General features: G+C 44.9%; 1 non-coding gene across 1 annotated transcript; it reads left to right on the plus strand.

The window, feature by feature from the left end:
• LOC136541013 (small nucleolar RNA R71) lies at positions 1-104 on the plus strand. Its single transcript, XR_010780129.1, has one exon. It is a non-coding gene; the product is annotated as a small nucleolar RNA R71 (small nucleolar RNA).
• The last annotated feature ends 14,805 nt before the right edge of the window (positions 105-14,909 follow it).

Below are 14,909 nucleotides of genomic sequence, written 5' to 3' on the forward strand. Positions count from 1 at the left end.
ATCCCATGGTGCGGGCAGTCAAGGATACATTCTTGTAGCCTCTCCCACTCCTCGGGGATGGATTCCATAGTATTTTGCTAGAAACTTGAAATTCTCCTCCGCATGGCATTGGTTTTGCCCACAGGGAAGAATTTCACGAGGAATGCTGTGGAACACTTGTTCCATGTGCTGACAGCTTGCTTGTCCTTGTAGAACCACTATTTTGCCTTCCCCATGAGGGAGAAAGAGAACAGACAGAGCCTGATGACGTCTGGTGCAACATTCTTGATGACAATGGTGTTGCACAACTCAAGGAAGTGTTGAAGGTGGGCATTTGCGTCCTCGCTAGTCAAACCACAGAAAGGGTTTGCCTGCACAATCATGATCAGCCTAGGCCTGAGTTCAAAGTTTTTGTTGCCCGTGTTGACAGCGAGCCCAACGAGCACATTGGCAATAGCGAAGATGGAGTACTCATGGAGCGACGTTTGGGCCATAGTGGTAGTAGCGGATGGTGCGGAGGCGATGGTTCGTTTGTCGGTGGAGTTGTAGAAGAGGAAACGGTACAGGACCGGTTCTTCCTTAGGAGTGCCTCTGGATTTTTAGTGAAGTTCGTTGGCAAATCGAAACTAGTCTAACACTGTCCTGTTTTCACCCACAATAGGAGAAAACAAGCAAAGTTATCTTGTTATGAACAATGGCTACAACACATGCATATTATCATGAACATGTCCTAATAGATTCTTTTCAACAGTGCCTACCCCGGCAACGGCATCAGAAATGCTTGTTGGCATTTCTTAGCGTCACCACTAGGATTTGTGTTCCCTAGCAATGACACTAGAAATGTCGTGATGATATTTCTGAACACATGCACAAATATTCCGCGTTGTAGCATTTCACCCAAAAGTATTCGGATATCGTTCATTTATATTTTCCTAAAGGAAGGCATGGTGTAAAAGTCTCTAATAAGAATATGGACAAGATAACATGACTGCGTAGTAGACCAAAGTCCATAATAGGGGTAATCCAAGATAGATATTGGATAGTGTGACACACACACTCAAGCCAATCTCAAGGATAAAGACAAAAGAAAGAATAAAGAATAAAAGAATGAATCTAAACTGGAGCAGACTTATCTTGTATAGCTATGCTAAGATGAGCAGATGATCATACAAATACATGAATTTCTAGGGGTAGAGATTCTAAGTTAAGATAACTTTGGTCACTATAAACTTACTTCAGACACCGGATAACAATTGGTTTGCCAAGCGTTGCCGGCCTACAGCTCTATGCCATATCCAAACGTGGGGGATTACGAAGGACAGACAGGGTTGTCACCACCTACCGTCTACCCCTCAACCGGAGGATACGAGGCAAATGAAGGTAGCCTCTAGCCTAGACACCATGTCTATGCTATTGACTACTACTCTAGTGTTGGCCAGGAACATTCGTCTTTATCAGGAGTCCTCTACTAGAGCATCCGCCACGGGGACGGACGACGAACCCGCAAGAATATAATGACCAAAACTATTCTTAAAGTAGAACTCATTCAATTTAGGTCTTGGTCTAAACATGTATGTTGTATGAAAGACCAAGCATAAAATTCTATATGCTAAATGAATAACATAAGAATTTTGCTCTAATTTCATAACATAGCTATATTGATAATATGAAAGCAAGTACAAAAGGAAACTCTTGATATTATGCATACCAAAAGTCTCTAGTTGCTCAAGCTCTCCAATGTAGCTTCTCCTAGCTCCAACTACTAAAAATAGTAAAGAATACAAGTGAAGGGAGAGAGGCTCTTGAGTTGTGGTGTGTGAGCGAGGGGAGGCCTCCTCTTCTATTTATAGCCATGAAAACGTCGGTTTGGAGGAGATTTCCATGCATGCCCACATGCAACTATCATGGGGGAGCCACCAGGAGATGCCACGTGGAAGGTGGAGGCGGTTGGTGCCCCTAGGGGTGCGGGTGCACCCTAGGTGCGGCCGCACCCAGGTGTGGCCATCCTGCCACCGCCTTTCACATGGCGGGTTTTAGCTAGGCCGGGAGCGCAGTCATGCCGGTGCTTGGCCTAGATTGGATGGGTAGGTGGGCCTCTCTCTTTATTTGCTTATTTTGCGCTTTCCTGATTGCACATTTTGACTCTATTCCCATGCATTTCTTGTATGTGTCCTACAAAACAATGATCTTCCAATACATGTGGAATTATGTCAATATGAATAACATATTTGTGTAAGTTATACTAGTTCTCCTCTTTTTGTATCTTATTTGGCGGTCAAATTTGGTCGATAAGGACCGCCAACAATCACTTAATGGCTCTAGCTAGCTTCCATTGTCCTTACAAGGTCACCGCCTCACTGTTGTTAGGAGAAGGGAGTCAACCAAAGCGACCAAAAACTCTAAGCAACCCAAGAACCAATGGGATCACGCCTAGCATTACTCATAACACACCTTGGATCCAAAGTGGCTCCGTATTCATGAATCTTGTTTTGTTATCTCTTGTGCACCATTTTGACTACAAATAGAAGTTGTATGTGAAGGGGTTTTGTCCTAGAAAAAGAGTTGCTCTTAGGAATCTCAAAGGAAGAACTTTGGATGAAGCTAGGATTGGCCATGATGACCCTCTGTGGGACTATTAAATCGCATATGGTAGAACCTATCAATTGTTGCCTAATGCCTTGGAAACAAGGAAGAAAGTTGTAGCACCTGGTTTAAAGAATAAAACTAGATACACACCATATGTGAGCCTAGGAAGTCAAATCTCACATATGTCTACAAATAGAGGTAATATCAATAGACAATGCTTAATATATAGCGTACTTAATACAGAGAATATAACCTTAGATAGTAGATAGTGGAAAGACACTCCATTCTTCAGACGAAGGCTCCAACACCACAGGAACAACTGACTGGTTGATCACAAGCCTAACTCCTCTAGACTCTAGCAATCTGGTACCCATCTGGGATTTTCCAAAGTAATGAAAAGTAAAAGCAAACGTAAGTACATGTCGTACTCAGCAATATAACATGAGGTTTATGATGCTCAAAAGGTTGACACTGGTTTACTTGGATTAGCTTTTAGTGAGTCACAATTTTAGCAATTAAGTAGCCAAGTTTAGCATAAGCCCCAAATAACCACATGATCATGTAAACAAGATTAATGTATAGCAAAAACAATAATCATAAGTGAGCATCTATATCATCAGTATCATTAGTGTTCATCGTCTATTCAGTAAGGAGCCTAGGCCACTCATGACCATAAGCATGACTAATATACCAGTTTTACACTCTACAGAGGTTGTACACTTTCACCCTGAGCCGTGATTTACCCTTTCGCCTAAGGCGGACAACCTCTTGACCCACTTCCAAGGAAGATTGGTAGGGTTGACTATGAAGTCTTTCACAAGTTCATCTAACAAGTGTAGCCCGCTAGGTTTGCCCATCAATAAGCATGAACTCCCCTCCAATGGGTGACTAACAAAAATACAAAGAAACCAAAGTGCACCCTCTTGGCAGGCCGAGAACATATAGGTCGGAGCCCCTCTTGCACCTTTCAGTAAGCTACTATGAGCTAGAAAAGGTCATCGTACTTGACTAAAGCCAGAGCCATGTAGCACTCATGGTTGTACTGTAAGTCCTAGGGGAATCCACTTACAAATAAGTCCTTAGGGAGAGAAACAAGAGCACCATAAAAATAGCCTAATGCTCTAGCCCTCTTGAGGCATGTTCCTAAAAAGCATCTTTTAAACGTTTATTGCATATACCATTAGTCAAGTTATAGATCATGGTTATTTAATTTGAGCACTAGCAAAATACTACCCAATGCAATTATCCCATAGGTATCAAGGTACAAGGTAACAAGGTACTAGGAAATCCTTAGTGGTAATCAAGGTAGACACATGCAGTATGAATTAAGTGACATTAATGGTTATTAGGAAAACAAGGATGGTCCCATGTGTTGGGGGTGTGCCCCACCTATGGGCACCCTGTGTGGCTCAATCACCATCCCGGTTTCTCACGGAAGTGAAATAACGGGAGTTGGGCTCCGGCGCACTCAGCATTTCACTAGAATAAAAGGCGAAAGGGTAGGCCATGAGTGAAGAGAAGGATGCATCGAGCCCCCTTCTCGCTACATCAAAGTAAGGGCGGCACATGCCATCCCATTCCTGGACATCCCTTTTCAAAATAGCGAAAGGGTGGACTCTGCGGCTAGGACCAAGTCATGCCTAGTCTTTTCCTTTCGCCCTAGCGACTGGCTCGCCGACAATCTTAGTTATTCGCTCTGGCGAATAGCTGTTAATGGCTTGGCCACTTGTTTCTATAGGTTTCATCAAAGCGGGGCACGTAGTTGATCCTAGCTATTCATTTAGGCGAATATCTGTTAACGGTTTGGTTAATCATTCCAGCAGGTTTCACCAAAGGAGGGCGTGCAGTCGATCTTGGCTATTCGCTTAGGCGAATAGCTGCTAATAGTTTGATTGATCATTTCCGTTGGTTTCACCGAAGGAGGAGCCGACTGCCTTCATGGGTCCGACAGTTTCTGCTCGCTAGGGGCATGCCCGGTCGGTTGAACAAGCGACATGAGGTGGAGCATGTCGGGTCTTGCCGAGCCGACGCTATCTGAGGCAGGTAGGGGCTTCGGATGGTGAACGAGCCCAAAGCTATGGGGAATATTCCGCGAATTTATAGTAGTTGGGAGGGCATTTATGTCCTATGCAAAGCCCACGGACATGTATAAATAGCCCCTGTTGAGGGAATGTAAAAGGGAGGAACAAGCTTAATGAAATCGTTCATCTTGTTTTGCTCAAGTCCCGTTTTATCCGCCTTTTGTGCTTGATTTCGCTTGAGCGGCAACTAGTGTTTGAAGGCCTTGGCCTAGAACAACATTGGCGCCAACTGTGGTTTTTTCTCGAGCTTATCATGCCACCAAAGAAGCCAAAGATATTGACGGATAAAGCAGGACCATCCGCGGCTGCAGCCATGTGAAACGACGCAACAACAGCTATGGAACCACTTGCGCCATAGCCATAGATGGATAATACCGTAGTGCCAAGAGGGCGAGAGCAAACACCGGAAGGCGACGTCCAAGAGGTTGAGATCAACCAAAATGGCGATGAAGTCAAAGAAGATGAAGATGGCGAAATCACCAAACAAGCAAGAAACCTAAAGATGCTGAATCAGTACCAGCAAGACATCCTTAGACTCCAGAATGAGAAGGAGCAGCTGCTCAGGCAAGCCGCTGCCCGTAACAGAGCCAAATAGACACGGAGAGCAATCAAGGAAGCCAAAATCCAAAGGAATAGATTGGTGAGAGAAATTCAAGGACTACAGGGAGCAGGCGTAGGGGGTGCCATTTGCGCTGGTGGAAACATTGCAATACCAGGTGATAACCATCTATATGAAGACAAAAGTGCATATGACCCCACCTCACCTTTATCAAAAGAACTTTAGTTGTATCCGTGGCCGGCTGGCTATAAGCTTTGCATTCTGATTTTCGACAGAAAGACAAACCCAAGGAAGTTCCTTGCGAGTTATGAAACTACGGTAACATCAGTTAGGGGAGACACCCAAATCCTCGCAAAGTCACTCATTATGGTGGTCGAAGACATCGCACATGATTGGTATGCCTTGCTACGAAAACAACGAGAGATTTGCTAAATTGCATTCAGCGAGACGATGAATCCCTATATGAGTTTTTGGAAAGATTCATTCAGACCAAAGCTCAGGTGCCAAATGAGCCAGAGGAGACAGTTATAGCAGCAGCCGTGGAAGGGTTGGCCATAGGCCTGGCGCAGCTCACTTCGCTAGGAATTATCCCACCTCCGTAAGGGAGTTGTTCGAGGTGATGAGACAATATGCAAGATCAGACGACGACTTGAAGAAGCGAAAGGTGACAAGGAATTCATGGAGGCAAGTAGGCAAGGCCCCCAGACCACCACCAACCTCAAGCCAACGAAACATGAGACCATTCAGCGCAATCAACAACCTGCAAGAGCAGCCAAAGCACAACTCAGTGGAACAAAGTCTCCAAGGGCCACCGCCTAACCAGCAATATAGAAGTTTCAATCAGTCTCCACGTGGTGGGCGAGGAGGATGGACTCCTCATGGCGGACACGAAGGCAAAGGAACGAGACGAGCCCCGAGAATACCCTATTGCGCCGTTTTTGGCGAAAACACAGGACATTTCACAAAAGATTGCAAATACAACAAAATGACCAGAGAACTTAAGGAGAAAGACGAGGCTGCGAGAAGGAGCGAAACATCTAATCACATGTTCCACAACACTGGTCATGACATGGTGAACTGTTAGGGTTATGGTAGCCAATATATGGCGACAAGCAGCAGCTCTTTCCACCACCCTAACTTTTCATAAGGCTACAACCAGCATCCGTATATCTGGCAGTAGCCACCACTTCCGGTGTACTAGCATTTCAACCAGCACCCTAGGAAGTCGGCCGTTGCATCCTCGCCAATACAACAACAGCGGCAACAATCAAGCCAACCTTCGACCACAAAGCAAGAAGGTGCCTAGGACCACTAGGTCGTAAACAACATCTTACCGTCCCAAGGCCACATATTCGCGATCACTGGCGGATCCAACCAAGAACATTAAAACAAGAGAGCCAGAAGAGAGTTTGAAAGAAGAGTGCACATCGTCTCGCCAAGGATACCGCTCAACAAGTCGGCATGGTCCATGGTGCCCATTACCTTTGATGAAAATGACTTTCAAGTGCGGGATTTTTCACACACAGACGCTTTTGTAGCAACAACGAATATAGCTGGCTTCACTGTACACAACATCCTCATAGATAACAGAAGCTCTACCGACATCTTATTCATCAAGCCTTTTGAGCAGATGAACCATGACAAGCAAATGTTGGAACCAGCCAGAAACTCGTTGTTCAATTTTGGGGGGGGAGATAGACGCCTTAGGGAAAAAGGCAATTCCAGTCTTTGTCACAGAAGGCGAGAAGGTTCGCATAGAGACAATAACCTTCGACATAGTCAACATGGATTACCCATACACTGCCACCTTCGGTAGGGGAGACCTAAACAAGTTTGAAATGGTAATAAAGCAAAGCTACTTATGCATGAAGATGCCATCACCGTTTGGGATAATCATAGTGCATGGAGACCAAGCCACATCAAGGTGAATTGAAGGCAAACCGATCCCTGATTATAGCCTCATAAATGAAGTAACGAAGAAGCCACTTAATGAAGAAGCAGATAGCAAAAAGACAGCAGAGCCAAGGGCAGAGGCAGCCGAAGACACCATAAAAACACCCTTGTCCGCTCTAGCACCCGAGAAATGTGTACATGTGGGCTCTGGCCTCACAAAGGATGAAAAGAATGGTCTAGTCGCTTTTCTTCATGAGAATCAGGATGTATTCGCCTAGTTCGCAAATGACTTGTAGGGTGTCAGTCTTGAACTGGCGCATCACAATTTGAACGTCGCAAAAGGAGCAAAACTATGGAAGCAGAAATTGAGGAAAATGTCCTCGGAAAGAGCAGAAGCGGCAAAAGCCAAAGTGCAAAGGCTACTCGATGCCGGTGTCATCAGACCGGTCCAATACCTAGAGTTGTTAGCCAACATTGTAATGGTCAGAAAGAAAAATGGAAAGTAGCAAATGTGTGTAGATTTCACTGATCTGAACAAATGTTGCCTGAAAGATCCATATCTGCTCCCAAGAATTGACAAGTTGGTCGACATTGCCGTGGGGTGCAAAGTAATGAGTTTGTTAGATTGCTTCTCGAGGTATCACCAAATCTGGTTGAACCTGGATGACGAAGACAAAACTAGTTTCATCACTCCAAGGGGAACTTACTATTACCGGCGAATGCTCGAGGGACTAATGCATGCCCCACCTTTTCTAGAATGGCCGACGGTGTATTTGACAAACAGAAGGGTAAAAACCTGGTAGCATACGTCGATGACACTGTCATCAAGAGCGACAAGAAGGAAACTCATATTCAGGATCTCCAAGAAACATTCAAGAATCTAAGAAAGAGTGGCCTCAAGTTGAACCTAGACAAATGTATATTTGGCATCAAGAAAGGCAAGTTGCTCAGTTGTCTAGTGTCAGCGAGAGGCATCGAAACAAATCCTAAAAAAAATAGCGGTGATAGTAAATATGAAGCCCCCACAAGCAAAAAAAAATAGGTGTAGAAGTTAACTGGCAGGATAGCAACTCTAAACAGGTTCATCACGAGGTCAGCCGAGAAGGTATTACCTTTCTTCAGAACTCTTTGAAGCTTAGATCATTTCAAATGGGGCCCCGAATAGCAGCAAGCGTTCGATGAGCTCAAAACATACTTGATCAAACTAGCAACATTATCTAAGCCTTCACCATTCGTAACATTGATATTATATCTGGTAGCATCACCAGCAACCATTAGTGCAGTATTGGTCGAAGAGAAGGAGCACAAAAATAAGATGAAGCGGTTTCTAATATATTTCGTATCAGAAGCTCTGTCGGGAGCAAAGCTTAACTATTCTGAATTAGAAAAAATAGCATACATAGTGGTCATGCCATCAAGGAAGCTCAAGCATTATTTCCAAGCTTATCGCATCAAAGTACTTTCAGCACAGCCACTGGAAGCACTATTTCGCAGTAGCGAAGCCATTGGAAGAATCAGAAAATGGGCCATAGAACTGAACGAGTTTGCAGTTGACTTTGAACATAGATCAGCAATCAAGTCGCAAGTGCTCGCTGACTTCATTGCGGACTAGACCCCAGTAGCTTTTGATACCACTTTTCAATTCGAAGAACCAACTTGGACGGTGCACTGTGACGATGCCTGGGGTATGGCCAGAGCCGGTATAGTAGCGATACTGACACCATCGAAAGGTCCAAAGCTACGGTACACGGCCAGGCTAGAGTTCTGCACAACAAACAACATAGCAGAATATGAGGCGATGCTCCTAGGGTTGCGAAAGCTCAGAGCCTTGGGAGTCCACAGATGCATAGTCAGATCAAACTCTCAGGTGGTAGTGGGGCATGTCGAGAAAGAAATCACCACGAAGGAACCTACGTTGATCAAGTATTTGGCAGCAGTGAGGAGGATGGAAAAAACATTTTGCCAGATTCACCTTTTGCCACATTACAAGAAGCCAGAATGCTGAGGCAGATGAGCTAGCGAAAGCAGCTACGCAAAGAGCGCCCTTACCAGCAGATGTATTCTATCAAGAGCTGTTAGTCAAAACCATATGAGAAGAGGAATGGCCTAGCACTGTGCATGTTATCACAAGCAAGGATTGGAGATCACCCATATTCACCTACCTCAATGGAACCTATGACCTGCATAGCAAGCATGCGGTAGATAGAATGAATTCTAGGACCAATGCTGAAGTGCATAAGCAAAGAGCAAGGAATTGAATTGCTAAGCGAAATGCATGCTGGAATGTGCGGAGCTCACAGGGGACCACATGAAATTGCTCACAGAGCGATGAGGCAAGGATTCTACTGGTCGACAGCAGCAGAAGACACAAAAGAGTTGGTCCGCAGTTGTGAAAACTGCTAGATGTTCACCAAAAAAGCAGAGAGCCCTAGCTAATCCGACCACGTCAATCATTCCGACATGGCCTTTGCAGAGATGGGGGTCAACATCGTGGGCCCATTACCGACAACACCTGGCAACCTACGTTTTGCCATAGTGGCTTTAGAGTATTTCACAAAGTGGATCAAGGCCAAAGCACTAGCGAAAATCACCTCGGGTACCTTAACTAGTTTCATGTGGCAGAGAATCATTTGTCAGTTCGGGGTCCCATCTTACATCACAGTCAGCAATGGAAAGCGGTTCGATTGCACAGAGTTCAGAAATTTTTGCAGTGAATTGGGGAACAAACTGGCATTCACCTCGATCAATTACATAGAAAGCAACGGGCAATCGAAAGGGCAAACGGCTTGATTTTTAACGCAGTTGTTCGATCCGCCAAAAGGGAAATGGGCACAAGAACTAATCACTTCTGTCTGGGGGCATAACATTTTGTGTACTCAGACAACTGGATTCGCCCCCTTTTGCCTCCTGTACGGCGAAGAAGCAATCACGCCAGAGGAGTTAAAGTTAGGCTCTTTTCGCATCGAAATTGCCGCAACCACACCGATACAGCGATATGTGGAGCTCGAAGCAGTAGAAAACGCCAGGTTACACTCCGCATCAAACCTCGACAAATATCATGAAGAAACGAAGACTTGGAGAGACAAGAAAATTCTACAAAATAACATCAGCCCAGGGGACATGGTGCTCATTCGTCATCCTTACAAGCAGGGCAAGCTACAGCCCAATGATATGGGTCGTTCGTGGTGGCGAATGTGGTCAAGCCAGGAGTATATAGGTTGCTCAACGAAGACGGGGTCAAAATGACCCACACTTGGAATGCAGACAACCTACGCCGTTTTTACCCATAACATCTTCGCCCTCAAACAGGTTGTAATTTTCTTTTGGTTATTTTTGTGAACTTCGAAAAAGGGGGATCTGCACTCTTTTTCCTCACATGGGAAACCTTTGCGAGAAGGTGTGAGGTTTTTAATGAGGTGATCCTTTGTACCCCATTAATTAAATTCGAACTTCCCCATGCAAGGTTTAAAAAGTAAGACGTCGAAATGAAACCTGACCTTGACAGGTTCCAAATATCGACGAAGATATTGCAAGATAAGGTTGCACCATTTTGCGCTTGTGCGAAATATCATGACCAAAACTTAGCAACCAAGAAACAAACCTAAAGGAGGGATGGACCTTTCGCATCACCAAAAAGGAGTGAGAGCGAAGGAGAAAGGCCAAAAAGCCATGAACGTTTCGCCACACCAAAAAGGAGTGTCGGAGAACGGAAAGAGTCAAACAGACTCAAAAATAGTTCGCACTACCAAAAAGGAGTGACAACGAACACAAAAGGCTCAAGTGCCATAAAATTTAGCACCACCAACAAAGAGTGGGAACAAAGATTACAGACAAGGTGCAAAAGCTTATTCGCCCTAGTGTAGGGAACAAAAGCACTATTGGGAAATGAAGGCGTGCATACACGCATGTACCAAAAAGGACAACAAAAGTTGAGAGACATACCAAACAACTAGCAGTAAAGTGCTGCCACCAACCGCAACAACCAAAATTAACAACCTCGAGACCGTAAAACCCTATAAATAAGACGACCAAGGTTCCCCCAGACACCAAATCAAGTCTCAGTCTAGGGCTAAAGCATTAGAATACCCACCCACGCTGCTCAGATCGATCGCAATAGTGTGTGAGGAGTCCTCGTGCACAGGCGCAATGAGTGGGGTTAAGAGATTGTCAGGGGTCTCGGCAATCGCCGAAGTCCCAGGGATGGGACAAAAGGCTATACAAACATAGGGCAGCCAGTAGCGAAATCTAAATGTTGCGCGAAAACACGTAGAGACCAAGGCACATACTGTCCAAAAGGAGCATGCACCTAGTACAAGCCTTGCACGGAGCTAAAAGATGAGGCAACAGGATGTGGCCGTGTCACTGTGACAAGCAAGCATGGCGGGATGTTGCAAGAAAAAACATAACATCCCGCCACCCAGCAAAACAACATCGCGAAATCATACGCATCCACGAGACTAGATTCTTGCAGTAGCCCCACGCTGGTAAGCATGACATCACAGTGCCGTGCATCAATTTAGCTAATTCGTCTAGCAAAAGTGCTGATTCACTCTAGCGAATTGACCAAACAAACTAGATGTTGCGAGCCAAGGAAAGATACCGATTGTACATATCTGCCAATACACCTAGCCCTGAATCAAATGTAAAACGTCCAAGACATGAAAGGGGGGGTGCAATAAATCGACAGGCGAAGACAAAATATATCCCCTCGCGCTAAAAAGGTTGGGGACGGTGTTCTTCTTTTCGCCTATGCGATACGCCGAGGGGCTAGCAAAGAAGCCAACTTGAGCACCCGCCTTCGCAAATCCCCTTGCCCTAAAAAGGTTGGGGGCGGCGTTCTTCTTTTCGCCTATGCGATACGCCGAGGGGCTAGCAGAGAAGCCAACTCGAGCGCCAATCTTCACAAATCCCCTCGCCCTAAAAAGGTTGGGGGAGGACGTTTTTTGTTTTTGTTTTCGCCTATGCGATATGCCGAGGGGCTAGCAGAGAAGCCAGCTCGAGCACCCGTCTTCGCAAATTCCCTTGCCCTAAAAAGGTTGGGGATGACATTTTTTCTTTTCACCTATGCGATACGCCGAGGGGCTAGTAGAGAAGCCAACTCGAGCGCCTTTGTCTTTGCTAATCCCCTCGCCCTAAAAAGGTTGGAGGATGACGTTTTTCTTTTCGCCTATGTGATACGCCGAAGAGCTACTCAAGCACCTTTGCCTCCGCCTAACCCTTCGCCCTAAAAAGTCTTGTGTGCCCCTTTGACCTCAAAAGTTGAGGAGCACGCAATTCTCTCCCACTTAGGCGCTGCAACAAAAGCACGCATTTTAAAACAATTGCAGAAGCGTCGCATCTAAAATAAGAAACCAGAGACAAAGCGAACACAATATATGCATAATCAACTTTACACAACTCGTTAAACGAGATTAGAAACATTGTACATCGCATTCACAACGACCTACACTTTGCCCCATTGGGGGCGAAGATAAAAGCTATACCGGAGGTTCTCCAAATCAAACACCATCTCCTTGACTGGCTCCTCCTTAGGATCTTTTAGGCCAGACATTGAGGACTCCCCGTGCTCTTGCTTAGATTGCTCACGGCGAGTCTTCCACTCTTCCAAAATAGCCGCATCAAATTCCTAATAGAATCTATTAAGAAATCCTTCCTTTCTAAGAAAGCGTCAGAAACGAGACCTAAAAAATCCAATCATACTAGACCCTAGAAATTTCTCGTGATCGCGAGACTAGGACGCGCCTCCAACATAAAAGCCATTGCAATTAATAATAAGTGGATAAGTATCCAAAGGTTGCGCAGGCTCCTCATCCGGAACCTGCGCACCGAAACCACAAAAGAGTTTAGGCAGCCTTACAAACATCAAATCGAACAAAGTTTTCCAATAGTTACAAACACCAATCCCTAGTTATCTACCCCGTTTTGAGCAGCGTTGTCCCCAGGTGCACCCGTGTTGTCGCCGCCTGGAACCTCAGCAGCCAGGGTTGGCAGAGCCTCAGTATCGCTAGAACCGCTTCTAGCCGCACCCTCGCGAGCATTTCGCTCAGCAATGTACTTCTTCACTTTCTCCTTAATCGCTGCGCACTCTTCGACGAACTGCACAAAACACACCCAAAAGATCATAAGAACCTATCTAGGCAATACATCACAGAAAGGAAGCAGCGAAAGCAAAAAGATTTCAAAGTAGAGGCAAACCTTGCTGCGGCTCATAGCAGCCCTTAGTAGGGCGAGATCCCTGCCTCCTGGACGCCAAAAGCCTTCAAAGAACCTTTGCCGCCTAGGGGCATTCCAGTAAGTCTGAGGGTCCTTGATCTTGAACTTCTCGAGATGATCACAGCTGCACTCCTCCAAAGCTTGGGCGAAAGCATGGAGGGAAACGAAAGAGGCGAACTCTCGCCCGACGGTCATGTAATTGCTCACGGTGGCCAGCTCATTCGCTAGCCATTCCATGAAATCAATAACAGGAGCATCACGGGGAGTTTCTGACTCCTCGCCCACACTCTCGATAAGATCTTTATACATGTTTGCGGCTCTCTAGGCACCAGCAACAAGCTTGTTATGTTGGTCATGTTTCTTCTTCTGATAATCCCTGAAATCATGACGCATCATCTCAATATGCTCTTCTGTAGTCCTACGAGCAGCCTCATTCTCCTCGGCTAGCTTTTTGGCCGCCTCCAGCTCCCGCTCGAGAGTTCGGATTCACTTGTCCTTGGTTGCAAGATCCTTCTCTAGGCCTCGACGAAAAGCCTCCCCTTGGTGTCGGAGTCCACGGGCCAGGAGCATGGCCTACGAAAATCAAGAACGACACATAAAGCTGCCGTCACTCAAAAATTATATATATATATATTCGGTAGCTAGCTATAAAATAAGTTATTTTGTAGCCACCTTCATTTACGATATTTTTTATACTTAATTTACGATAAAGTGAATACATATTTACGATAATTATGTTACTATAATACATGAGATATTTACCATAACATTATAGTAAACCACTTAGTAAGTAGTTACTATAATCATGTAAATTAGCATAATAATTATCGTAACTCAAAAAGGCTACAGAATAAGTTATTCTATAGCCAGTTGCATATATTCCGTAGCCAGCTACAAAATAAGTTATTCTGTAGCCACCTCCATTTACGATAATTTTATATACTAATTTACGATAATGTCAATACATATTTACGATAGTTGAGTTACTATAACATATGGGGATATTTGCCATAACGTTATAGTAAACCATCTAGTAAGGAGTTACTATAATCTCGTAAATTAACATAGTAATTATCGTAATTCAAAGTGGCTACATAATAAGTTATTTTGTAGCCAGCTACATATATATATATATATATATATATATATATATATATATATATATATATATATATATATATATATACACACACACACGATCCACTTACACTAGCAGCATGGAAGTTTACCGCCTCTATAAGAGACGAGTTCAAAACCTTCAAAAGGTCCCTCTCCACTTCCGGAGCTGAGAACGAACCAGCACATGCTTCAGCAAAACTGCCCCGTTCGGGTTCAACAGCAAGCCAACTGCGCGATAATCCACGTTGGCGATAACTCATGAAGTTGACGCGCCCCTAGAGAATGAACAATCCGGTAAGACTCCTCCTTCGTGGAATTCATTTCGCCAGAGGAGCTCGATCCCGAATAAACTCGCATTTCACCGTAATCTTCAGGCCACGAACTTAGTCACAGCTCCCCATGGCCAAACAATTGCCCGTGGACTAAGTTGTTGCTTAAACGTACATACTCCGCATAAAATTTAGACTTACCATGTAGTG

Source organism: Miscanthus floridulus, chromosome 2 (genome assembly GCF_019320115.1).
Source record: "Miscanthus floridulus cultivar M001 chromosome 2, ASM1932011v1, whole genome shotgun sequence".
Classification (NCBI taxonomy): domain Eukaryota; kingdom Viridiplantae; phylum Streptophyta; class Magnoliopsida; order Poales; family Poaceae; genus Miscanthus; species Miscanthus floridulus.